The sequence below is a fragment of the Zootoca vivipara genome, chromosome 14, assembly GCF_965207765.1.
Source record: "Zootoca vivipara chromosome 14, rZooViv2.hap1.1, whole genome shotgun sequence".
Lineage (NCBI taxonomy): Eukaryota > Metazoa > Chordata > Lepidosauria > Squamata > Lacertidae > Zootoca > Zootoca vivipara.
The window spans coordinates 12,294,523-12,321,734 of NC_142597.1; the positions used below are offsets into that span (position 1 = coordinate 12,294,523).

General features: G+C 43.6%; 1 protein-coding gene across 5 annotated transcripts in view; it reads right to left on the reverse strand.

Moving 5' to 3' along the window:
* PKNOX2 (PBX/knotted 1 homeobox 2) overlaps positions 1–27,212 on the reverse strand; it is a 411,946-nt gene that overhangs the window by 365,294 nt on the left and 19,440 nt on the right. The window lies entirely within an intron of this gene.

Sequence of the window (27,212 nt, forward strand, 5' to 3'; positions counted from 1 at the left end):
CAGTATTTGGTAGCAAGGAGCTTTTCTGAATGGTCTATTATTAGATAGTGGGATTTCCACCCAAGGAAAATGAGGGGAACCCCATTGCTAAAGAAATAGAAAGCCAAGGTCCACTTATTGAGCTGCTTCACAATACAGTAATAAAAAGCTTTAATACATGGTATCCATTGTTTCCTGGTCCAGCTCGGTGCTTGTCATCTCAAGGGATGGTCTCTTCCACAAAATGGGCCATGTGAGCTTCTAAGGTCTTGCAGTCCCATCTTTTCCTTGGACCCAAGTGGGGGAGAGGACCCATGCAAGAATTCTAGCATTACAATTCCACCGATTCCAATTATTGCTACACTCAATTTGCATAGTTGATTCCTGATCTTGTTATCCGCACAGAAATGGCTGGTTCTGGCGTAAGATTTTACATACAGGGGATCATACCTGGGGCTCCTAGAACACATGCCAGGATGTTATCGTCTTTGGGATGGACATCCATGGAACTTTCCTCAAAAACAATCCCGTGAATCGATTGTTCCATTGTTGATTTTAACACAGAATCAACACACAGGGTTACATCTGTTTGCTCTGCTCACACATCTATCAAATGCCTTTTTAGTACAAGATGCTCAAGGGGTGGACAAATATTCCAACGACAATGAACAATAAAGTATCTTTAAAAGGCCGTATGGTGAAACACTCAGACATTGCGTAGTCAGATGTCTACACTTATATGGGGTGTGTGGGTTGCTAAGGGAGAGGTAGTGCATCTGATGAGGGAACGCTGTGCTCCTTCTGGGGTAGTTTGTGCACCTTTGGTCCCCACTCTGCACTCAGCTCTGACCCTTGGGCTCCTACACAAACCCAGAGTGGAGTTCCTATAATAGTAGGATGGTGTCTTGCACCATCTTGCTCTGCTTTCGTTTGGACCACAATAGTGAGGGGGGGGGGTCTTGTCGTCTGGACACCTCCATACACAGTGCCCAGATCTGTGCCTCAGGGAGTGCTGCTATCACAGTGGTTTGACTTCACCCCCAGAGGCGCACTCCATTGTCTCTCGAGACAGATGGATACCAGCAGAAGCAGCAACAAACACCTTTTTATTTAGAAATTATAGTGAAACCTACAATCTGGAGGGAAAGGAAAGGCAGTGTGATAAAGATACAACAGTAGTGGACTTGGATCTGGGTTCAAAAATAGGCTTCTCTATGAAGATAACCAGGGAGCCTTAGGCAAATCATGACTTACCAGCCTAACCTATTTCATAAGGTTGCTACAAGGATAAGAGTGGAATAAAAAAAAGCTATTCTAAATTCTACAAAGAAAAAATGGGTTACAAAACAGGATCAATAATTTTCATAAAGTCTAATCAAAAGCTGGTTTGTTTGTTTGTTTGTTTTTAAAAAGTTGGGTGTGTATTTTAAATTGAACTCTGAAACTCTGCTTTTCAAATATTTTAGATTTCTACATTTAACTGAAATTTCAAGGGGCATTTTTTAGAAAGAAGAAAAGGCCTTGTTTACTAAGTGTATGCAATCACAATAAGTATTAACCTATTGGAATAAAGTGTTTATGCTTTTTTATTCCTACCAGTTATAGATCCATCAACTTTAATCTTTGGAAATGCTGTAAAAATATTCAAATTTTAAAAAGAAAGAATATGAATTCAAATTCATTTTTAAACAGCATGTTGTAGATGGGATTTTATTCTCTTCCCCCACCCCAACTTTGCTTAAGAACTAGCTAAAAAGGATCACAGAAAGGCATTGCAATCCTATGCATATTCATGCATAAATAGGGATTGGGGGGGGGAAGATTCAATTCAGTTTGCAACTACAAATTTGCACTTTCTGAAACACTGGGTGATCCAAAACCTAGCCACCCTTCAAATTTTCCACATCTCCAGCCAAGTAATTTGTGCAAAAATGCATACACTAGGGTAAAAATGTGCATGTTGGTGAACAATAACATACAAAAATGCATTATATTATGGGAAACTGATTTGCAAAAAAAAATGTAGGCATTAGGCAAATTGCATACAATTTAGTGTTTACGACACTAAAAAGCTGACAAATTTTAATGAGGATTTGTTTTTTATTAAAAATTGTAAAATTCTGCAGCAATGTGGAGAGCTGGATTTATGATTGGGGAAATGAGGAACTGAGAGAATGGAAATTGTCAGTTCTGTTCATCTCGACTCATAAGCCGGCTGACTGTGTTCAACGGGGAAGGTCAGCAGTTCGAATCCCCGCAATGGGGTGAGCTCCCATTGTTCTGTCCCAGCTCCTGCCAACCAAGCAGTTTGAAAGCACACTAGTGCAAGTAGATAAATAGGTACCACTGTGGCGAGAAGGTAAACAGCATTTCTGTGCACTCTGGTTTCCGTCACGGTCTTCTGTTGCGCCAGAAGCGGTTTAGTCATGCTGGGCACATGACCCAGAAAGCTGTCTGTGGACAAACGCCGACTCCCTCAGCCTGAAAGCGAGATGAGCGCCACAACCCCATAGTTGCCTTTGACTGGACTTAACCATGCTTGAGACCTTTAGCTTTTTTACCTTTACTAGAAAGTGTATTTAGGCAGCCTTAATTCAAGGAAAGAGCTAGAGAGACTACTACTTGGGAAACTGCAAGAACCCCATCTATGGTTATTCAAAAGACAGTGGGCAAAGTACTATTACTGGATTGGACTGGATTCCAAAGAGCAGTTCTTAGCAAGGGACGACAGTCACCAGCAGAAGAGTCCATTCAGCACTGTAAAAGGCAGGTCCTGTAGCAAGGCCTTCATGTGTCATTTGACTACAATGTCCATCAGCCCCGCCCCCAGCCAATGGTCAAGAAGGATGGGATCTGTAGTCCAGACACATCTGGAAGGCACAACTTTGGTAGCCATGGCCAACAAAAGGTTACCCACCCTATCACACAATAAAAGGCCTTGTGGGCAGAAGCGGGTGTCAGATACGAAAGACATGCCGAGTTAAAATCCCTCTCGACACTATTACTTGACACAGTTAAGCAGAATAAAATTTTGGCGCTAGCCGGCAGATCCCTCCCTCAGGCCTCTCCATCCAGCCTCTCTTGAAAGAGGGCAATGAACAGTTCTCAAAACTTCATTCAGAACGCAGACAAACAACAACACCGAGAATCTTCTCTGCCTGGAAGGCAGGCCAAGCACAAGCCGAACTCGGAAAGAAAGTTTTATCTAATTTTTGCCTTCAAGAATTAGCTGGGAAGAAAAGAACAAAAAATGGTGAGTTGTTTCATCCCAGCATTCACCACAGAGGGAGGGTCCAGTAAATACAGAGCAGGCAGTGTTGAAAATTCTCTTTTGGACTTACTCTCCTTTCCTAAAAGGAGAGGAAGTGGTCCCAGGACTTCCAGAATGCTTTATGCAGGCGTAAAGTCAGAACATGCATTTTGCATCTAAATGGTCTGAGGTTTAGTCCGTGTCACAGGCAGAACTGAGCTAGACTGACCAGTGGTCTGCCTCTGTATGAGGCTAATTCCCATGTTGCTGTTAGGTTGCTTGTACAATTAAAGTTGTCAGCAACCAGTCCTACCTGTTCAACAATCTGTCATCTGAAAGATGCAACAAAACTGTACACAGGCAACATGAAAAGATAGCCGAGTGTCTGTTAAGGAGCAAAAAGATGTAACAAAATGCCAATCACATTTGCTACCCGGAGACAGTGAAGCACAGAGAGAGTCCTAGAGTAAAATAAACACGTCAGGTTAAATAAATTAAGATTTACTCCCATCGTTTTTTCTTCCGTTCCCGATTCTCTTACCCATCCCATCATTAAGCGACAGCTCAGATTCTTACATGGAAAAATAACCCAACAATACTGTTTTATTAAGTCTTGCTCTCCCCCTTGTCAAGCGGCTTGGATTTATCGCTCATTCGCTTAGCTCCAAATAGCTTTTGCATTCACTTTGCACTAAACATTTGCCAGAAGTACCCTTTTCGCCTCACAAACACATTTCAAAAGTGCATTTGAAATGCTATTTTTAAAAACGTTTCTAAATGCCCCAGCAAACAAAATGCCTTTCAAGACCAGCCCACGAACGGAGCTCACGAATGGGGGAAACTGCTCAGCTGACAAAACACGCCACTTAATTTTTTATGCTGCTAAATTAATTGCCGCAGTTAGAGATGCTGGATCTGTCACTAAGATATAAGGAAACCAATTTCTCCACAAATGCATTAAAAGACCTTTCCAGGGCACTTTTCTGCACAAATGAAATCACACTGGCAAGAAGATATAACAAAACAAATAGGGGGAAAAGAAGACAATGAAATGCAAGTTGTTAATATGTTGTACCACTAGGTTCCCCTTCCCCACACCTGCTTTTTCCTTGTCTGCAGAAGAATAAATGGGGGGGTTGCTAATGAAATACAACCCACTTTTTAAATGTAATATGCCAGTGGTAGGGAACATCAGGTTCAAGGGCCAAATGTGGCCCCTAGGCCTCTTCTATCAGGCCCTTGAGGGCCACGTCCCTCTCTAGGCCACATCTCTCACTGGCTTTGTGCTACACACAATCTTCTCATGCTTTTAACTGGTTGGAATGGATCCTTGATCTGTGATAATACCTCTGGCTTGCCTGGATGGAAAATGGGGTATGGGATCCACTTTTGCCACACCCACCATTGGCACACGGCCCTCAGAAGGTTGCTTACAAGGAAATATGGCCCTTGGGTGGGGAACTGTCCCCTGCTCTAGATGAATGGCATAGTAAAACTGGAGGGGACAGGGCCGTGTCTCAAGTAGGGATGTTGGAGAATTCTGAGAAAAGCAGAAACAGGAGTGGTAATGGCCAATGTACGTGCATTCATCCTATATCTGGAACAGGAAATCAATCCAGCAAATGCAAACAGTATTCTCTGTTATTGTTGCATTAAGTTTGGCAAACCATTATCTCCTCCTCCCCATCCCATTAGCATTACACTTCCTTTCCACTGAAACGAATAGGGTGGAATAATGTAATGACAGTGTAATTTACGTAATTCAGATAATAAAAAGCATAAGTTACATAGTTTTGTCACAGCAGACAGCAAAATGGATAATGCCATTTCTGGTGGAAGACAAACTGCAGTGGAACAGAAACAGGGCCGCATGTGACAAACACAGCTCAGAATGGGAAATGATTGGGACTTCATAGAGTCCCAATAGTAGGGTTGCAATAAAAAAAGACCCCCAAATGTTTGAGTCACGATTTTTCAATTGACTTGCCTTTTGGAAATTACCCCCCAGATGTCAATTCTGCCTTTGAAATCCCGGTAATGTCAGGGAAAATCCAAATGTATGGCAGCCTTACCCAAGAGACTCACAGTTCAAAGTCAGCACAAGGGAGAGAGGGGACAGAAAAGGAAACAGAAGGAAACAGAATATAGTTATAGTGCAGCATGGAGACTACCAAATGGTAGGTTTCAAGTTCGAAGTCAAAGACTTCACACAGGGAGAAAAGAAAGTTCTGCTGCTCTTTTACACAACTCAGTTGTGAAATGGATGAGCAATGGACCTAGGCAGGGCTGGATAGGAAAAATAAGAAGCATACATGGGGAGGTCAAAGAGTTCCCTGTGAAGAGGGATTGCTTGTTAAGCCACTCTGGGAATTGCAGCTTTTTGAGGGGATTAGGGACTTTCTAATAACTTTCAGCACCCTTAACAAACTAGATTTCCCTAAGATGTAAAAATTGGAATCTGATGTATTTTGGAAATGTAAAGAAGCAGAAGGAACATTCTTCCATATGTGGTGGAAATGATATATAACAAGATAAATTTTTAAAAAACAAGAGGATCAAATATAAAAAGATGAATGGAAAAACTGTGGAGTATTTGGGAAAAAATTGTAAAAATGTGGAAACGTTAGCAGGATTAAGGTAAATTCCACAATATAGTATAAAATAAAGGAACAATAAAGGGAAAGGATAACTAATATGGATATATAAGAATATGCAGGAATGATGGGAAAGAAGAAAGGAAGTATATGCAGGAAGAAGGGAAGTCGTAAATGATTGTTTTATTACAAAGTAAGATATGAATGAAGGAATTGTTGATTTCAATGTGAATGTGGTTTTGGAAATTGTAATAATGAAAAAATATAAATAAAACTTTTTTAAAAACTAGTTTTCCCAGGATTCTTTAGTGGAAGCCACAATTGTTTAAAGTGGCACAATACTGCTTTAAAGGTATGGTGTACATGAGGCCTTAATCTCAGAAGCACGGAGAGGATCCTACAAGCCGTGATCGCTGTGTTCTGTCTCTATGGTCGGAGGCAGTGGTGCCATACCCTCCAACATTCCTCAGATGAAAATAGGGGGGGCCCCTGCCCCTCGCTTCTTCCATTTTGGCCTGTTTATTGTGTTTTTGTTTTTTGTTTTTAAGTAATAATAATGCACAAAAAGTTGCATTTAAATTCATTTTGTACCCATGTGGCCACAAAATACTCATTTCTGTATTTTGTGTCTTTAATCAGACAGCAAAAGCCTGCTTTAGGCCGGCCCTTAGTATTTGTTTTCTGTGCAGGTGTCATATAGGAGGTGAATCCACTGATCTTGATGTCTCTAGTTGTCCATGTTTCTTGTAGAAATATTAATTCAAAATTTTTAAGAAAATTCATTAGGTCTGGGTCTCCGCCTTTATTTCCCCACCCTGAGGTGTTCCAGGACAGCAAGCGTAAAGTCTGTTTTTGAGTTTGGGGCTGATTTGCGGAGTTTAGTCAGTCTAGTTCAGTTATTGAGCTCAGAGAAGGGTTTTGTCTTACATAAATACAGCCATTTGCCACTCTTTTGGGGGGGGGGGAAGCGTATCGGTGGATCCTCTAAGATCTTTTTAGATTTCAAGGAGTAGTTTAATAGGAAGAAATCTCAGCATATATATATATATATATATATATATATATATATATATATATATACACACACACACACACACACACACACACACACACACACACATACAATTAGTGTATGCAATTTACTGTTGCCTCTTTGTATGCATTTTTAATACTTTTGTATGTGATTCTTTTTCTCACGGTTCTATTTTAAAATGCCTAATAAAGGTTTGATAGTCGAGTATTTTGTGTATTGCACAATCTGGAGAAGGATGCAATCTGATGGGTAACCTTGTCCCAATCTGCATGTAAGCCTGGGAAGTGCGAATGCGGTCTGTTCACTCTGAAACATGGACTGAGCAAAATTCTCCTCCTTCCCAACTTGGAACTATGCAAATGATAAACAATAAGCCTCTCCTCCCAGCAACAATTTCTGCACAGTCCCTGTTAACCAGAAAGCAACATCCAAGTTGGGGAAACAAATTAACAGCTTGAAACAATTAATATATATATATATATAAAAACTTCTCCACAGAAAGATACAAAGCGACTTCACAGAGTTTTATATGCCGCATAAATTAGGACACGATGTTTTTCATTTATACAAACCGAGGTGCTTGCTTTCCCCCTTTTTTCAGATTTATTGCTTAGGAGCATTAAAATGTCTAAAACAGTTTACATACACCATCACAGTGGGAATTTGCTTGGGGATAAGGAAGCTTGTAATTGCAATTCTAAAACTAGCCCTGTAAGCTCGGAGTAGTGTTTAAAAACATTTTAAGGGCTTTATAAAGCTATAAAGTGCCTCGCAACAAACCTAAAAGTAATATATCTTTAAAAAGAAAGGGAAAAGGAAACTAATCTGCCAAGAAACTGCGGACATGGGATCATACACCACTGATTATTACAATGCAAGGTTCTCATAAATGGCACAGTGGAAATGAGATATAATTTTCGAAAGGGATTAAGGAAATTATCTCCAAAATAAGGAGAGAAGAAATGAATTCTGGCAGGAGAGAGAAGGAATGACTTCTGGCTTGCTGGGTGGTTCCTAGTTCTATTTCTCAGAAGCTAAAGGAGACCGTGCCCCGCAGTCCTGGGACATTCTAGCTCACTTTCTATTTAGGAGCATGCCAATGTATCACACTTTGCAGGGGCCTCGTTATACGGAACAAACAGAAAGCTTCTCCACATAGGAAACAGCAGGCAAATTGTCATATGTGATTATCATTGTTATTACATTTCTATCCCACCCTTCCTCCCAATGGAGCCCAGGAAGGGTGGGCAAATGACAAAGGATAATAAAATAAATACATCAGAAAAACAATTCCAGTACAGATGGAGACTAGGAAAGACCTTGACTTTAAAAAAAAGATCGTTGGAAAAGGAAGGTCTTCAATGGGTGGCACAAAAAGGCAGCAGAGATAGCACAAGTCTAATGTTCAAGGGGAGGGAATTCCACAAGATAGGGGCATGATAGACCTGGTGCCTGCCCCAGGGAGGAAAGGGACTTCCTGGTCAGATGGTATCTGCAGGAGGCCCTTGCTTGCAGAGAGCAGTGATGGGATGAGTATATAAGGGGTGAGATTGTCTTGGTCCAAACTGTGATGGGTGTGAGACTACACCCATAAACACCCCTTTTGTTTCATGTAGACCACAGCTCCACCACAGGGGACTGGTTTACCAGGAACCAGCATTTCTCGGCATCGTGTCCGCATGGGCTCTTTTCAGTGCCGGACCTTATACCAGGCACCCCCAAACTTCGGCCCTCCAGATGTTTTGGACTACAATTCCCAACATCTCTGACCACTGGTCCTGTTAGCTAGGGATCATGGGAGTTGTAGGCCAAAACATCTGGAGGTCCGCAGTTTGGGGATGCCTGCCTTATACTATCCATAAAATACTCTTCTAAATACTGTTGAGGAAACAGAAGGCAAATTGTCACATGTGGTGGCCTCACGAATAGCTTATTTTTTTCTTTGTGTATACCAGGGGTGGCCAACTCCCAAGAGACTGTGATCTACTCACAGAGTTAAAAACTAGCAGTGATCTACCCCCTTTTGGGGGGTTCAGGTCAAAGTTGTTGAGTTTTTTAGGGGAACCACAGTTGTTCAGCTTCTTTGTGGGGAGCCAATGATCCACCAGTGATCTACCACAGATGTCCAGTGATCTCTGATGAAAATAGGGATGTCCTATTCAACAACAACAATTTTATTATTTATACCCCACCCATCTGACTGGGTTGCCCCAGCCACTCTAGGCAGCTTCCAACATATATAAAAACATAATAAAACATTGAACTTTAAAAAAAAAACTTCCCTACACAGGGCTGCCTTCAGATGTCTTCTAAAGGTTGTATACTTATCTCCTTGGCTCAGGGGTTGCATAACCAACAATTCTCTGATGAAAAAAAAGGGACGCACTAAGGAAAAGTGGGATCAAATCAGAAACCAGCACAGCTTCTGTCAATCCAGGACTGTCCCTGAAAAATAGGGATACTTGGAGGGTCTGGTATACTCCATGTATATGGAGAATAATCATGGGTCAGCATGTGCCTTGTGTGTAAATGGCCAGAGCTTCAAACCCTGATGTCTCATAAGAGCCCTGTTGTATTAGACCAGGCATAGACAAACTCCAGCCCTCCAGATGTTTGGGACTACAATTCCCATCATCCCTAGCTAATAGAACCAGTGGTCAGGGATGATGGGAATTGTAGTCCCAAACATCTGGAGGGCTAGAGTCTGCCTATGCCTGTATTAGACCAAAGGTCCATCAAGTCCAGCAATCTGTTCTTACAGCGACCAACTAGCCCATAAGCAGAACATCAGCAACCTTCTTCCCACAATTTCTCTAGTTAAAAAGAATTATCAAGAAGCAAGGCTGGGGAAGGGAGATCTGCCCATGACACGAGACAGCATCAAATACATTTCATACCTGCTGTTGCACACAAGTGTGATGCTAGAATTAAAAAAAGAAATTCCTAATTCCATCCCTCTCCCCAAACAACTCACCAATTTTCCTGACAGCGGGTAGATTATCTAGAAAGACTTAAGCTCTAAATCATTTTCTCAATCCTCAAATTCTAAATTCTGCAACCACCTCCCATGTTAATACTTTAACAGGAAATAATTATGGGCCAGTTTCCTGAATTCGCTTGATGTGATTTTAATGGCCAAAAAAAAAACCCCAACGTATTTTGGAGACGGATTCTCAAAGCTGATTGTACCCATGACAAAACACAACCCGGCTTATTTGTCAAGAGTGGTCTAAAGCAATACAGGACTTTTCATACACTGATGATATAAATATATCATTTGAGGGGGGGGGGGAGAGATTGGACAATTACCAGTTTTTCAAATTGGATTTAACAACTCCTGCTCCCAACTCCTCTCTCTTTACAGTACAAAGCACCACATTGTAACAGAGAGAACAGAGGCTGGGCTGGCTGGGGGGGGGGGGAAATGTGGTTTTACTTACTTGTGTTTTCATAGGTTTTGCAACACCTTATTAAAGTTGAAAGCTACATGTATAAAATTACTGGTGGCACTTGCCTAATCCACTGAAGTTGTATTTCATTACAGTGCCTCCTGTACCAAAAAAATGGGGGGGGGGGATCTAGTATTCTTTGCCATGGCCTTTCTGCACATTTGATTTACCCACTTTCTGCATTCCAAGAAAATACCCATCCACCACATATGCATGCTTCCATATCTTTTTGCCAACTGCTGACAGTAAATTACAATAAAATAAACTTCTCAGCAGACCAGCTGTCGTTAAGACAGGTTTGAAGGAGAGACAAAGATTTCCCTTTAGGGCTACCTCCCCCTCCATGTTTCAATAAACCTGGTGGCCATAAAATGGGCATTTGGGGTTCTTAGAGGCCGATATTACCAGTGAGAGACTCTGCAGCAGGCATCCCCAAACTGCAGCCCTCCAGATGTTTTGGCCTACAACTCCCATGATCCATAGCTAACAGGACCAGTGGTCAGGGATGATGGGAATTGTAGTCCAAAACATCTGGAGGGCCGAAGTTTGGAGATGCCTGCTCTACAGTGGTACCTTGGTTCTCAAACGTCTTGGTACTCGAATGGCGAAAACCTGGAAGTGTTCTGGTTTTCGAACAATTTTTGGAAGCCGAAAGTCCGATGCGGCTGTCAGCTATTGTTTCCGGGGCGCTTGCACCAATCAGAAGCTGCGTCTTGGTTTTCGAACATTTTGGAAGTCAAACGGACTTCCCGAACAGATTAAGTTTGGTGCTTTTGTTTTTGCTATTTATTTTGCATTTTTTGTTTTTGAGGCTTTTTCGGTGAATTTGTTTTGCGACTGATTGGAACCCAGTTCAGCTACTGATTGATTGATTGATTGTGTGACTGCGGAAATAGATAAAAGCTCCACAACCAAACAATGACTATCATCAGTGCAGGTAAAAATAAAAAAAATAAAAATTTTCATCGGCAATTCTGTCTTATTTATTTTATAGTACAGAACATTGTTTATTGCTTTCATTTTATGGATCAATGGTCTCGTTAGATAGTAAAATTCATGTTAAACTGCTGTTTTAGGGGTTGTTTTTAAACATCTGGAACGGATTAATCCGTTTTGCATTACTTTCTGTGGGAAAGCGCGCCTTGGTTTTGAAACACTTTGGTTTTGGAATGGACTTCTGGAACAGATTCAGTTTGAGAACCAAGGTACCACCGCATTGTGATATCGCTGTCAGAACAATAAACTGTGTTCAAGAGACGGAGAGGCCACACTGTCACAGTGACTTCAAATCTCACCCCGGATGCAATGGTGTATCTGCAGGTGCCTTAAGAGTCAAAGCTCCTCCTCTCTCATAGAATGTCAGGGTTGTGGGGGTCCGTGGAAGTCATCCAAGGCAGCCCCCAGCTCATGACAGGATGCATGCAGCTCATACCTGCCAAGTCTCCCACTGAAAAATGCAGGATCACAAAGTGGCGCGGCACCGGAAGTTGTGTAGAAGCAACTTCCGGGGCCTCTCTGACCATGTGTGGGCACCGGAAATAGGGCAGAGCGGCACCAGAAGTCGCTTCTACGCATGCCACGCTTCTACCATGCGGCCACCACCAAGATGGGCATGCGTAGAAGCGACTTCCGGTGCCGCTCTGCCCTGTTTCCGGTGCCCACACATGGGCAAAGCAGCACCCAAAATGGAGGCTCCCTGGCAGGTAGGAAATCCGGGGGATTTCCGGGATTTTTCTCCATTCGGGAGAACAGCGGAAAACGGATTAAAATCCGGGGGTTTCCCGCGAAAAACGGGATACTTGGCAGCTATGATGCAGCTACAGGAGGGGTTGCCAAGCTGCATGAACTAGAGGCACGTTTAGCTGTTTGAGAGAGTGCTGGGGGGCGTCAGTCATAAAACGGCTGCCACAGGCGCATACCTTCCAACATTTATCCGATGAAAATAGGGGCATCCCCTTTCATAATAATAGTTTTGCTATTTATACCCCACACATCTCACTGGGTTGCCCTAGCCCAAGCTTCCTCAACCTTGGCCCTCCAGATGTTTTGAGACTGCAATTCCCATCATTCCTGACCACTGGTCCTGCTAGCTAGGGATCATGGGAGTTGTAGGCCAAAAACATCTGGAGAGGTTGAGGAAGCCTGCCCTAGCCTCTCTGGGCAGCTCCCAACATAATAAAACATTAAACTTTTTTTAAAAAAAACAAAAAACCTTCCCTATACAGGATTGCCTTCAGGTGGCTCTGGGGTCAGGTAACTCCATACCCTCCAGTGAAAATAGGGACACCCTACCATACCCTTCAACATTTCTCCAATGAAAATAGGGGTGTCCTAAGGAAAAGGGACATTCCGGGATTGAATCAGAAACCAGGACGGCTTCTCTAAATCAGGGACGTCTATGGAAAAGTCTGCAGGCAAGGGCATGGCAGAACACACAGTTAGCAAATGGACAATCATGGTGATTAACTGCTTTCGCATATGAGAAAAAGCTTAACTTACTGAATTTCTGTGTAGAAAATAAGACAGAAGCAGGAAGCCTGCATTAAAGGAGAGAGGAAAACAACTGCCTTTTAAGACCCTAATATTTATTTTTTCAGTTTGTATTCTGTTTTAGCCAATTCACATTTAGCTGCCATGCCGTTCCTTAGTTGGTTCAGTAGCCGTACAGTTGTGTGGACGTTTGGTGGGATCTCTGGAAAGACAACAAGGGCATCTCACAGGCACCCAAGCTTGCAAAAAAGTACAGGCATTTTACAGGCCATAAAAGTGGTCCCCTGCACCAGCTACATCTCCTGCCTTGGTAGCATTTTAAGAGACCACTGCCGGTCCATCTTAAAACAAGCAGGGCCACAGTCCACTCAGAGTTAAGACCTTCATTTTCCCATTGACTTCACTGGGGAAACAGAAGCACACACAATCTTTCCTGTTGAAGTCTGCAGGACTTTAGTGTGCTTCATGTTGGCTGAATTTCCCCCCATGCCCAAATAATCTATCAAATGATTAGAAGCCGACTTTGCTCTAGCAAAACCTTTCCTTCATCAAATCTTGAGCACAAAGGGGGTTGTTTACGATGCTTCAACTAGTCCTAATAGCAGCCTGAAATAAAGATACATATTTGGAATCAATCTATTTAGTTTAAATCTTTTAAGCTTTAAAACAGATTATCTAGGAGAGACAATAGCCCAAGACATCCCACAGACTCAGAGCCAATTTACAGTACATTGTCCAATTAAGGTATTATTGCTGCAAGTAATATCCATAGACACATAATGCAGGAATGTGTTAGGTATAAGAATTGCTTCCCTGCTGGCCTGTTCGCTCTAAAATCAAATCCAGAAGCCTGCAATGCACAGACTGGTTAAGGATTCAATTCAGGCTTTTACTCTATTTGCACATTGCGGTGCCATTTGTATTCACTCACAGAGGTCGTATACACAAGCGGTCCCATGGCCAAAAACTGGAGTGGGGAACTTTTCTCAGCTCGAGGATCACTTCCCTTTGAACAGGCTTCCAGAGTGCTTGGGCAGGATCAGATGGAAAACGTGGGAATAGCAATGGACGAGCCTCTAACCTAGGGGTCGGCAAGGTTTACCTTGTCTGGGCCACTTTACTCCAGCCAAGATGCTTCAGTGGGCCAGCCGCGATTTCCGGTGCCTGTGCCTGCGCAGACACGATTTCCAGCATTTGTGTCTGCGCAGAGCGGTTTTCTGCATCTGAGCATGAGCAGACGCGATTTCCGGCACCACGGAAGCGAGTCCCCGTGCCATTCTGTGCTGGTTTAGCGCAGCGTGCAGGGACTCACTGAGTGGGCAGCTCGGTTTGGGGGCAGCTCGTGGGCTGGTTAAACGACCCCCCTGGGCTGCTTGTGGCCCATAGGCCTTGGGTTGCCTACCCCTGCTCTATCCTCTGTAGAGTAGATTACCTTCTAGCCATGCAAAAGTCATTAGGTCCCACCATTAGGGACGGTGGGGAAATTCAATTCAGGATGCAAATCTATGCAAATATGTACTTTTCTAAACAATATGTGAACCGAGACAACTATCCTTTGAAATTTGCACTCTTTCATATTTTGCAACACAGATCTCCATCCAGTGTTTACGAAATGACATGCATTAGGGGGAAGTGTGCATGAAAGTGAAGATGGTGGAAATAACATGCAAAACTGCATTATATATTGGGAAATTGCTCTGCAAAAATGTGCACATTTTAGTAAAAACTGCAGGTAAGCATGTAGCCGTTAGCAGAAGTTCGCACTAATAGGCTGGTGCCTTTTCATGAGGGTTTGTTAAAAGAAATAGAATAAAATTGTGAATTGCTGCAAAATGTGGAGAACAGAATTTAAGATTTGAAAAATGAGCTCTCTTTCCCTTTAACGGGGCTCCAACTTTATGCTTCCAGTTAAACGGCTTCCAGTTAAACTGTCTTCTAAAAGTCAGATAGTTGTTTATTTCCTTGACATCTGATGGGAGGGCATTCCACAGGGTGGGCACCACTACCGAGAAGGCCCTCTACCTGGTACCCCTTATGCATGACACATTTAAAGGTGTACCATACTATTTCAAACAGTCATGGTTTCCCCTAAAGTATCCTAGGAACTGTAGTTTGTTAAAGGTGCTGAGAGTGGCTAGGAGACATCTATTCCCTTTATAAAGCTACGGTGCTCAGAGTGGAATAACTTTCTATCCCTCTTCCCAGAGAACTCTAGGAATTGTAGCTCTGTGGAGAGAATGGGGGCCTCTTAACAACTCTAAGGACCCTTAAGAAACTACCGTTCCCAGAATACTTTGCAAAATGCCATGGCCCTTTAAAGTGGTATGATACTGCTTTACATGTATAGCGCACATAAAGGTAAAGGGGCCCCTGACCATCATGTCCAGTCATGTCCGACTCTGAGGTTGTGGCACTCATCTTGCTCTATAGGCTGAGGGAGCTGGCGTTTGTCCGCAGACAGCTTCCGGGTCATGTGGCCAGCATGACAAAGCTGCTTCTGGCGAACCAGAGCAGCGCACGGAAATGCCGTTTACCTTCCCGCCAGAGCGGTCCCTATTTATCTACTTGCACTTTGATGTGCTTTCGAACTGCTAGGTGGGCAGGAGCTGGGACCGAGCAACAGGAGCTCACCCCATTGCAGGGAATCAAACCGCCGACCTTCGGATCAGCAAGCCCTAGACTCTGTGGTTTAACCCACAGCACCACCTGGGTGCACATAGGGCCTATCAATCTCAATCTGGCAAATTGTGGTTTGTCGCAGGGATGGAAGACCTGTGGCCCTCATTATGTTGCTAGACCCCCAACTCCCATCAGCTCCCCAGACAGCATGGCCAATGGCCAGAGTTGACAGGAGTTGTGTGTCCAGATACAAGTGAAGGGTCACAGGCTCCCGAACCCTAAATTAACATTTACGGTAAATTAACATTTACGGTACAAGTGATTGGTTTCCCACCTCACTCAAAAATAAGAGACACAAACAAAAAGAGCAGAAAACATGAAATGGCTGAATGACATTCTTGGAAGCATCTCAGCCCAAGAGAGCCACGCATTAAACGGATTCTCCTGCTCCATGACAACAAGCTCTAGCCATCAAGTGTTGAAAATGATGATCTCCCGAGTGAGTATAAAAATAGAAAACGCCAGGGATCAGCAGGGGGGGTCAACATTCTACAGGGTGAAAAGTACCAACCTGGCTATATAATCACAGTCTTTCATGTCCTGGAGCAGAATAATTCAATCTGAGCTCTCATCCTGCGGTCTGATTTTCTTGTACAGAAAAGTTGCGTCATCAGCAAACTATTCATAATGTTGTATTGGGAGCGTATTATGTAGCAGGAGGAATGCAATAGGCAGTGCACTTCGCTTATAACATCTGTGGTCAAAGTGGACAGAACACAATGAAAGCAGAAGGAAATGGCATTACAGGCCTCAATTGTGTAATAGCTACTTAAATTCTGAGGGTTTTTTTTTTAATGCCTACCTGGAAATCACACACAATAGTCCTTTAGCCCCAGATCTGCAACATCCAAGCACCCTCCTGCATTTTCTAGTTCCTAAGGACATGGACTCTAATCTGGATTGTGTGGTATTTCCGCCATACATGTCAGATTTCAGAAAACTTTAGAGCAGTGTTTCCCAACCTTGTGCCTCCAGATGTTTTGGGACTACAATTCCCATCATCCCTAGCTAGCAAGGCCAGTGGTCAGGAATGATGGGAATTGTAGTCCGAAAACAGTTGGAGGCACAAGGTTGGGAAACACTGCTTTAGAGGATATGTACAAAGTGCAATAGAAAGGATTAACTCTCTGTCCAGCTGACTGTAAGCACTGGGAAAGGGGCAGATTGGTTGGAGTATTAAATCTTGTAGCAGTGAGCTCCATAAATTAAGGGTTGTACCAATGTTAGATCTACACAGAGTAGACCTATTGGAATGAATAGTCATGAGTAGCTTAGGTGCATTAATGCTAATGGGTCTACTCTGAATAGGACAAACATTGGCTACAACCCTAACTGTTGTAAAAAATAGTATTACTCTCTCTCTTGGACTGCCAAGTTTGAGTATTCTTTTACTTATTTCATTTAGGATAGCTATAAATATAGTTATATTTATAACATAGTTATTAATATAACTATGTTTATACTATATTTATATAGTATAAGGTATATAAATGTAAGTTATATATTAATAGCTATAAATATAGTTATATTCATAACATAGTTATTAATATAACTATATTTATACTATATTTATATAACATACATATAAACATCATATCACAAACCATAATATAAAACACAACATTAAAAGGGAATTTTAACAGCTCCTTAAAACACTGTCCCAAACGTTGCTGCTGAGAAGTCAACATCCTGTTATCAAACTACAAAAACCTAGATAACCAAAAACGTCTCCGATGTCTGAAGGCCAACAATGAGGCCAACAGAAATATCTCTAGGGGGAGAGAAGAACATAAAAAGAGCCTGCTGGATCCGGCCAATGTCCCATCTACTCCAGCATCCTGTTCTCACAGTGGCTAACCAGGTGCCCGTTCCATAGTCACACAAGAAACTCCCAAGCTTCTTCTGCACTCCAGTGCAGCTGTACCAAAGATATCATTCCAGAGTTGTGAGCTCACCATGGAAAGAGCTATTACACACACACACACACACACACACACACACACACACACACACACACCCCTCGATGGCAGTTGTGAACGGAAACAGCTGACCGATCTTACAATCAAGTTTGCCAATAGTGGAGAAGAAAGCAAAATAACCTGCCTGTACTTTTCCCAGACCATGCACTGATGTTCACATTCAGGTTACACTGCTCTTGAAACTTGGCAGTATTGAACATCTTATTGACTAGGGGCGTAGGGCCTGTGGCCCTCCAGATATTGTGGGACTACAACTCCCATCATTCTTGAACATGGGCTGTGCTTCTTAGAGCTGATGGAAACCGCAGTCCAATAAAATTTGGGTGGTGTTAGCCACCCCTATTGTAGACCATTACACTGTTGTATTGGTTTACAGCTGCCATGCAGAAAGAACCCAAACTCAGCTTCTTCTGCACTCCAGTGCAGCAGTACTAAACACATGAATCGTCTCCTAGCAAGGGAAGGTGGATAAATTGGGTTTAGTTCTCATTTAAAGATAAACCTACCTAATTCTCACTTCCCACAACAGTATGTGAACCAAAACAAAACCATTCTTTGAATTCTCTGAATTTTGCAACGCAGCTCACCAGCCAAGTAATGTGTGCAAAGATACCTATATTGAGGGTAGGTAAAGGTAAAGGGACCCCTGACCATTAGGTCCAGTCATGACCAACTCTGGGGTTGCGGCGCTCATCTTGCATTATTGGCCGAGGGAGCCGGCGTACAGCTTCCAGGTCATGTGGCCAGCATGACAAAGCCGCTTCTGGTGAACCAGAGCAGCGCACAGAAACGCAGTTTACCTTCCCGCTGTAGCGGTACCTATTTATCTACTTGCACTTCGACATGCTTTCAAACTGCTAGGTTGGCAGGAGCTGGGACCGAGCAACAGGAGCTCACTCCGTCGCAGGGATTCGAACCGCCAACCTTCTGATCGGCAAGCTCTAGGCTCTGCAGTTTAACCCACAGCGCCACCTGAGTCACATATTAAGGGTATATTGTGCATAAAATGTCATAGGCTAGTGGAAATGGCATTCAGAAATGCATTGTATTTAGATAAGTTGCTTGCAAATGTTCAGATTTGGGGAAATGCACCTTAAAATGTTGATGCAGTTTTCATGAGGACTTCGTTTTTGAAACAAAACAAAATCCCAAACAGATGCTAGAGAAGTAAACTTTAAGACTACAAAAATGAGGAACTCGGAGAAATCAAAACTGACAGAATTGCGCATCCCTACTCTTGACCAACAAATATCTCTGTGATATGGAATATTCAAATCTGAAAATGCCTACCCTCCCCCCTTTCCAATCACCTCTGATGTTTAAGCCTAACACAGAGGAATTCATGTTGCAAAAGGACTTTGCTATGGACTAGAAACATCCTCTTAAACATCAAGAATCATATTTCCCTGTATCTACAGCATCATAATAACTATACAGATTTTGCAGCATTCCTTTATCTGTAAGGACAGTGAGTTCTCTCATGAGGCAAGCAGTGCTGAAAAACAAAGACATCAGAAAATTATCCCCATATTCTCAAGTACATTTAGTATAGAGGCACCAACAGCAACTGGCATCTCTCATGGAATTGTAATTGACAAATAAGGCTCACCCATGGGGATATCCGTCTAAGCTGACTTAAATGTTTGCTGACATTTTCAAGAGAGAATTCTGCTGCTTCAGGAGAGAGAGAGAGAGAGAGAGAGAGAGAGAGAGAGAGAGAGAGAGAGAGAGAGAGAGAGAGAGAGAGAGAGAGCAGCTACATTCCTAAGATTTACAAATTCCTCTTTAAAGGAAACATCCCCAAAATGTAAATAAAAGGGAAAGAACAACATTTTCAGCTCTCCTGAACTGGAAAGTCTGGAGAAATCAGAAGGTGCCAAACAGACTTGCACATTAGCAGTGAGCATATTCTCTCCTGCAAAAAGTAATTCGAATATAAAAAGGGATTTTAACAAGGCACTGAAATATTTTTTCTTGTTTGTTCTATTGTTTAGTAACATTCTTTTTAACAACAGTGAAAAATCTATAAGTGGACCAAAACATAGAAATGATCCTTCTGTTGTAAAGGTTACATAAGATTTGGACGTTACCTTGGAACAGCTGGTGTTGAAAATGCCACTCCATAGAAAATAACTTTATCCAATATTTAAGTAAGGAAGTAGATATTAAATGGGTTTTTTTGTTTGGGCCAGCACATTATTAAAGGAATAAATGCCTTGCTTTTAGGCCATCCAAAGTGCTAGTCAGCAAACAACAAGGTTTCCATCACGACGTCAGCAATTTGTCAATGAGGGCAACTACACCTCCGGCATGCAACCATTCATTCCATACATTTGAAGCATGCAGCTTCCCCCAAAGAATCCTGGGAACTGTAGTTTCTTAAGGATCCTGGTAACTGGAGCTCTATGAAAGCTAAACTACAGTTCCCGGGATTCCTTAAGGAAAGCCATGTGCTTTAAGCGTATGATATAGTTGTAACGTTTGTCCACGTTTGGCAAGCCCAATGTTGCCATGGTAAAACATGGCAGCTACATTATTTTGATGCTCAATGTGCCTGGATGCTATCATAAACTTTGAGCAGCAGTAACCAGACCTGAAACCCAGTAAAACCTAATGCCTTTTGGTTGTACCTGAGTTTCTGAGAGGGGGCCCATTTCAAACAGGCTGATACCATTCCTAAATATCATTTTTAGAGCTGTGCATACAATTTCAGCTCTAACACTCCCTGCAATTTGATGCTATGCATTTTATTGTGCCAAAAAGGGGAGGAAAAATGCATATACCAGGGCAGGGTTTCAAAGGAGAAAAAAACCAGGGACCATCACTTTCAGTAGCACACCCAAGAGGCATTAACTAAGCGTACAGAAGACACAAGAGTCTAATTTCATTGCTTCCAGTGGTTCAGTCTGTTAGTCTTTTAGCCACATTCCAACCCGTCCAGATCGCTGCTGGATCCTCAAAAGGCCTAGGGCAAAAATTTGCATACAAATTGCATGTGCCAATTTAGGCAACTTTTCAGAGAGAAAGCTTCCCTGCACAGCTAGGGCTGGGAACCTTTTTCAGCCAAAGGGCAGCACCTCCTTCTTCACAAGCTCCTATGGGCCACAGGCCAGTGGCGAATGGGGCTAGACAAAAGAATGAGAGGAGCAACAAATATAATTTTTACTGTCGTACAGCCAGCCATTTTTCTGCACACGCCCTTTTCTATCTGCCACCAAGCGGGCGAGCAGCACTGCAAGAATGAAGAAGAAGAAGAAGAAGAAGAAGAAGAAGAAGAAGAAGAAGAAGAAGAAGAAGAAGAAGAAGAAGAAGAAGAAGAAGGAGGAGGAGGAGGAGGAGGAGGAGGAGGAGGAGGAGGAGGAGGAGGAGGAGTTTGGATTTGATATCCCGCTTTATCACTACCTGAAGGAGTCTCAAAGTGGCTAACAATCTCCTTTCCCTTCCTCCCCCCCAACAGACACTCTGTGAGGTGAGTGGGGCTGAGAGACTGCAGAGAAGTGTGACTAGCCCAAGGTCACCCAGCAGCTGTATGTGGAGGAGCGGAGGCGCGAACCCGGTTCCCCAGATTACAAGTCTACCGCTCTTAACCACTACACCACACTGGCTCTCCAACCACACGGAAACACTCAAGGAGCGTCCAAAGCTGGTAAGAAATGTGACCTGGGGAATAGTTCCAAGGACCATGTAGACAGGCCTGGGGAAGGGGATAGGATGCTAGGTCAGAGGTCTCCCATCTCTGCTGAAAGCAAAAGTAAATAAGAGGCAGGAGACCCTGGGATGAGTGCAGACAACTTTCAGCTTGGATCCTCTAGCCCAGTGATGGCCAAACTTGGCCCTCCAGCTGTTTTGGGACTACCTCTCCCATCATCCCTAGCTAGCAGGACCAGTGGTCAGGGATGATGGGAATTGTAGTCCCCAAAACAGCTGGAGGGCCAAGTTTGGCCATCACTGCTCTAGCCACTCGCTGGGACCACCCCTGCTCTCCAGCATCCCTCAGCATACACCGCCGTTCCCACCACCAAAACATTTTGCCAGGATTGACCGTCTGCCACCTTTTCCAACAGAAGTGCAAACTGGCGGTCCCTATATAGATGTGCGCATGAAGACACAGGGAGATATGCCTATATTTAAACTGGCAGCCGAACGCGATTCTCCCATGTATGGAACGCACCTGCTTCTGGGGTAGAGACAGAAGCAGCATGGGATCTGCAATAGACATTCTTTCTGCTAGGCAGGTTCCACGTGGGAAACCAGGCACAGAAGAAGAAAAGGAAATTTCAGAGGCTGCAAGACAATTAAAAGAGGTGAAAGCACCAAGCACCAAGGTGGGACTGGTAAGACAAACAAGGTCTGAGGAAAATACATGGGAAAGTAAAAATAGTCAAAGACAAAAATGAAATTTCATGTGAAATGATATAGGAGGGCCTGACTGATAAAGATGGCACCTCATGGGAAATGATTTGGGAGGCTTTGACTGTGTTAGAGAGGAAACAAGAAGAGAGGGCAAAGGGTTTAAGACGCTACCCAGGGGTCGGCAAGGTTTACCTCACCTGGGCCAGTTCACTCCCGCGGAGATCCCTCTGTCAGCCGGATTATGCACATGCGTGAGTGCGCGCACCCGCAATTTCCGACGTCGGCATCTGCGCAGACGCGGTTTTCGGTGCTGCGGAAGCGAGTGCCCGCGCTGTGCTGTGCTGGTTTAGTGCAACGCATGGGGACTCACCGAGCAGGTGGCTCGGTTCGGGGGCAGCTCATGGGCCGGTTAAACAACCCCCGTGGGCCGCTTGTGGCCCACGGGCCTTAGGTTGCTGACCCCTGCGCTACCCTATGTGGTGGCAATATAAAATTGTCAAAAAGGCCTGGGAAAAGACATAAAGATTTGAAGAAAATGTGGGAAATGGTCGTTGTTAAATTTTTTGAAGTTATAATATTGAGATGTAAAGGACTTGATGAATTGTTTGAACGAAAAACTCTGTTCTGATATGTGAGACTGGATGCCAGGCCATGACCAGCCAGCTCTAATGGAAGGAAGAAGCCTCGGCCAAAGAACATAAAGAAGAAGATTGGCAAAATAAATTATTGAACTATGCAGGACATAATATTACAAAAAAAGGACAATTGCTCAGTGCATATTTCTTAAGCTTTGTGTACAGATTTTTACGTTAGTATAACTTCTAAAAGTCACTTGTAATAAGATGATGAAGGTTTTAAAGTTGGATTGTTAAGTATATATGGTTTTATGGACATGCATAAACAAGTGTATTATAATGGAACCAAGAGGGGGAGTGGAGGGAAGTTGACCCAAAAATTGTGGTTAAATCTGTTTATGATATTTCCCCTTTTTTTCTGGGTTTTTGTTGTTGTTTTTGGAAAATCAATTGTTATCAAAAGAAAAAGAAAAGAAAAAAGACCCAGGAAGGAAATGGTTAGAGCAATGGAAACAGTTAGACGCTGGTTGAAGAAAAGGGCAGAAAGCCATTAGAAGTGACCGTGGACAGTCTTGGTACAGTGGTACCTTGGTTTTCGAATTTAATCAATTCTGGAAGTCCGTTCGACTCCCAAAACTGTTCGAAAACCAAGGCAAAGCTTCTGATTGGCTGCTGGAGCTTCCTGCACTCAATCGGAAGCCACGGCTGATGTTTGGCTTCCAAAAAACATTCGCAAACTGGAACACTCTCTTCCAGGTTTGCGGCGTTCAGGAGCCAATTTGTTCGGGAGCCAAGCCGTTTGACTACCAAGGTACCACTGTGTTCAGTTATATCCTAGAAGGGCAAAACCTTGAACAACACAGAGCAGGGGAGCCAGAAGGGATGGAAGGATGGAAAGAGGGCAGTTATTTATTCTAGATCGTCTTCTGTGTGGCTGGCATTTGACAGGTCTCCTGTTGAATCAGAGTGAAGGTTGCCATCTGCTGGATCCCTAGAGCCATTTCCAACTAGCCCACTGACTTTCCATTCCAGGCACCTCCCCAAACCAGCCTGGGATTTACTGGATAAAGGAACGCGGACTATGCCCATGCCATTACCTCTCCTTCCAGCACAACACCGTTCAACCTTGGAAAAGAGGGGTCTCTTATTTCAATACACCTTCATAATCAGATTCCCAAGGAGCCCTGGGACCAGGGAGACAGGGGAAAAGAATCTCTGGGGCTTCCTATGGTTCCCAGTTTCCATAGGGTACCCAGAAAGTTACCCCAACTCTACAGAACCTCTTTCTCTTTAGGCAGCTCATTTTGTCTAAGGAACCGCTCTCCAACTTGGAGGGTCTGGCTGGAACACACACACACACACACACACACACAAGAATGAAGAAGTTTGGTCTGCATTATTTCCATATGAGCAGCCTCAGACCCTCAGCCTTGGGCAGCCAAGAGGATATGTATTTTCAGGACCCACCCTAGTCCTGTGACAGTCATTTGCTTTAAATTGGTTTTAATATTGAATTTTAAATTGCTGTAACCCACCCTGGAACCTTATGGTGAAAGGTGGACAAGAAATGCAATCAATAATATTTCGTGGTATTGTCTTTATTTCCAAGCAAGATCAATGTGAGGGCAATTCTATATAAGGCGGTGAAGAGCCTAAATCTGCTTCTTTAGCTTTTAAAATATACTAACACAGAAAACCAGTTCCAGGTAACGCTCTTTCAAAAACAGTTTTTCAGCTACCAGCAACCTAAACACAGGTGGCCAACCAGCAGCCAAGGAGCAGAATGTGGCCCCCAACCTCATTTTGTGCAGCCCCTGACACCTCATGAAGCTTTCCTCCGAGGAGGCAGAGCACATGGCTCTCTCCTTTTCCATATTATCTTCACAACAATCCAGTGAGGGAGGCGAAGCTGAGAGATGGTGACCGGCCTGAGGTCACTCAATGAGCTTCTTGGCTATGTAGAATTTCGAACCCTGATCTCCCAAATCCTAGCCCAACTCTGTTGGAACTAAATCACACTGGCTGTTCCGCTCTGTGTGCATATGGCATAAAACACTAACAATGAGAAAGGAATTGCATTCTTGCTGCCCTAGGACTACATTTTAATAATCCATTTGCTCAGACCACGATCTGAGGTGCTCCAGAAGTTGATGGACACCAACTGCCTATTGGCCCCAGCCAGCAGGGCTAATGGAAGCAACATCTTGAGGACCACAAATTCTACATTGCTGACTCAGATGATTATAGGACTTCCCTCAATGACTTCTTATGCATGTTTGCAGTCCAATTCGTGGACTATTACACTTTTCACAAGGGATGTTTCACACAACGTTTTCATCTGCATGATTAAAAGAACTATTTGGGTACACACACGGCAAAGGTTTCTCCCAAATCCACAGATCACACAGGGTTTGAAAAACACGCATTCTGGAAGTATACAGAACCAAGCAAATCCTGAACACAATGCGGACCACTCCTCCTGCCAGACCTGCCCAACTACAGCATCTTCACAGAGCCAAACTACAGCATCTTCACAGTGCTCTCTACCCGTGGCCAACATTCGCAATGCCATTTAATCAAAGCTGATAGAGTCCAGGGAGAAAAGAAATCCCAATAACACTTTACTGAGCAAAACTGAACAAAACCAGCATATAATAAGCAACAGGTGACAACGTCTTTCCTAAGTCTGGCTTTGCACATAGCAGGGAGACATTCAAACAAACGGAAAACTCCCCTCAGTCAATCAGAACACGAGTTACCTCTGCAAAGATCATGCTATTTTGTCTGGCTGTTTTGCAACACCTCCACCCCTTATTTGACCAGCCGAATGATCCCTGCTGCTGTACTTCCAGAACTATGAGCAAAATGGACAAACAGAACAAGAATTTCCATGTTCGTTCTCCTGGACTTCCTAACCAGCCATTCATTCCCTTCTGTTCGCACACAAGTTATACTTCAGCAGACAATCTTGGCAGCGTTCCGCAGATAGGCAGCCTCCAACCGGCTACATGCATTGGCAAGAGTGCAAGGAAAATAAGCAAACGGGGCCCAATCGCTTGCTGGATGCGGGCGAAGATTAAAGAGATGACATTTTTTCGAGCACATAGCAGTATCCTTTCCCCGCTGACATTTAATATGACCAGCTTTGAGAGCTGGGCCCAACTTTCCGTTGTATGAGTAATAACAGAAGACAGCTGCTGTCTCCTCCAGCACATGATAGTCCTGGAGCCGAGGCTTCTTGCAATAGATCACATTTTGATTTGAGCCGTGTCGCCTCCTGACATCTGCACTGCAACAGACCATTATTCTGCAGCTATTGGGAAATTCCACAGCAGCAGCAGATGGACCAAAAAAAACCAACAACCATATGCTTTGCAGGCTCCGGCACATCACTCCTTGAAACTCTGCCCATCACACTTTAAATATTTAATCCAGCGAGATGTCCGGTTCTTAATGTTAATCCATTTCTTCCACCTTGCTATAGTCAAAAATTCAGCTTGCTGCATAAGTCATGGTCTTAGCACTTACGGAAGGGTAAAAAGGATGCTTTTACTGGCTGAGGAGGAAGTTTGCTTTCTTACATGCAGAAGTAGCTTCTGGCAGCTATCATATCATCAATAATGTAGGTACTGAGACACGGAGCTTGACAGCCAGGAAGCAGCAGCCTCTCCCTTGCCTTCCCCTCTGCATTCATCAAGCAATTTTCTTCTCTTCCTTCAAAGTCTGGTGAGCAGGGAAATATAATTTTCCCAGGGTACCCGAGCCCTTAGCATGGATGTTAAGGTGCCCCAGCAAAAATGAGTCAGGGCAGTGGAGTGTTTGCGAGTGTTGGACTGGGCAGGTTGGTACGGCCTCAGTCCAGCATACCTGAAGGAGCGTCTCCACCCCCATCGTTCTGCCCGGACACTGAGGTCCAGTGCCGAGGGCCTTCTGGCAGTTCCCTCGTTGCGAGAAGCCAAGTTACAGGGAACCAGGCGGAGGGCCTTCTCGGTAGTGGCACCCACCCTGTGGAATGCCCTCCCACCAGAGGTCAAAGAGAACAACAATTACCAGACCTTTAGAAGGCATCTCAAGGCAGCCCTGTTTAGGGAAGCTTTTAATGTTTGATGAATTTCTGTATTTTAATATTTTGTTGGAAGCCGCCCAGAGTGGCTGGGGGAACCCGGCCAGATGGGCGGAGTATAAATAAATTATTATTATTATTATTATTATTATTATTATTATTATTATTATTATTAGGGGTGGGACACACTGTTCCCCCAACCACCAACCTCAACCAGCTTTCCTTTTCCTGCCTTCTTACTTGCGGCTGATCAAAGAGGTGGCACTGCCTGCCAGCTTCCAGCTCCTCAGCCCCAGTTAGGAATGGAGGAGAAATTCAATTCAGTCTGCATTTTAAGGCAAACTGCACCGAAGTCGCACTTTGTGAAACAATACCTTACAAGAACCAAAACACAGCCCACCTTCGAAATTCGTGGCTCTCTGAATTTTGCATTGCGCTTCTCCAGCCCAGCGTTTACACACACAACCCTATACTTGGGTAAAGTGTGTGTGAAAATGCACGTATTAGTGAAATAATATACCAAAAAAATGCATCGCATTCGGGGAAACTGCTTTGCAGAAACACATATATTAGGCAAAAGTGCAGGCGAACGTTGTGTATTAGGAGAAATTAGCACTAAAAGGATGGTGAAGTCTCGTGGGGAGGGTTTTTTTTTTAAAAAAATGGCAAGCTGGTGTAGAAATAAGGAGAACCAAACTAAAGATTGGAAACATGAAAAACCGAGAGAAACCAAAATGGACAGATTTATCCCTCCTTTGCTCTTAGAGA